Source organism: Wasmannia auropunctata, unplaced genomic scaffold, assembly GCF_000956235.1.
Source record: "Wasmannia auropunctata unplaced genomic scaffold, wasmannia.A_1.0 LD336092.1, whole genome shotgun sequence".
Taxonomy (NCBI): domain Eukaryota; kingdom Metazoa; phylum Arthropoda; class Insecta; order Hymenoptera; family Formicidae; genus Wasmannia; species Wasmannia auropunctata.
In genome coordinates this window covers 554,096-555,183 of record NW_012026798.1, presented here as the reverse complement: position 1 = coordinate 555,183, position 1,088 = coordinate 554,096, and positions in this window count along the sequence as shown.

The window sequence follows — 1,088 nt, the reverse complement described above, 5'->3', positions numbered from 1 at the left end:
CTTCCGCTGTCGGTGGCCTTGAATCCTTTCCGCCGACGCTCCGTTTGTCCGGTGAGGTGCCGCGGTACATATAAGAGTTTCAACAAAATTAATAAAAGCACGCGGTTTAACTTCGGGCCTCCCGGAGATCTCGGTCTCGCTCTAAATGACGCGGCCGTTGGCCCGGCAAAAAGGGCGCGAACCCGCGCTTTGTGACGGCGGCGGGACGCTGCTCCGCTGCAGCGGACTGCAACGTCACAATATATATATATATATACTGATTAAGTGTTCCGAAACTCCCATTTCTTTTAGGACCTTCCACAACTTCTCCCAACTCACACAGTCAAATGCTTTTGCGTAGTCGACGAAACATAGCACGACCGGATATATACATATATAAATATATAGGTATATATATATATATATATTTATATATGTATATATCCGGTCGTGCTATGTTTCGTCGACTACGCGAAAGCATTTGACTGTGTGAGAAGTTGTGGAAGGTCCTAAAAGAAATGGGAGTTTCGGAACACTTAATCAGTCTTATCCGCAATCTATATCTGGACAACGGAGCCTACGTGAAGATCGACTCCCGGTGCTCCAATGTCTTCAAGACAAGAAGAGGAGTACGACAAGGATGTATTCTGTTTCCTATGCTCTTCAACAGTTACGGATAATACATCATCCGAAAAACAATTGAGGGCTGGGAAAGGAGGTTCGTTGTCGGCGGAAGAAAAATAACCAACCTGAGATACGCAGATGACACAGTGCTGCTCGCCACATCCATGGATGAAATGGAAGAGCTGCTGCGGAAACTTGAGACCGAGAATTGTCTCGCCGTTAACAGGAGCAAGACAAAGCTCATGGTAATAGACCGAGCCAACAAACTCGCCAACATCAACGTTATACCCAGTGAGAAACAATTTGTCGACCCGACGTCGATTCGACGTCGAAAAGGGGGTTCGAAATGAGATCGAAATTGACATCGACATCGATGTCTTTTTGACTCCCATGTCGACCTCCTGTCGATTCAAACTGCGAAATCGATTTGACATTGATCATAAATCAAAATCCTGCCCAAGGAGAACAGAAAGATCAAAATGACA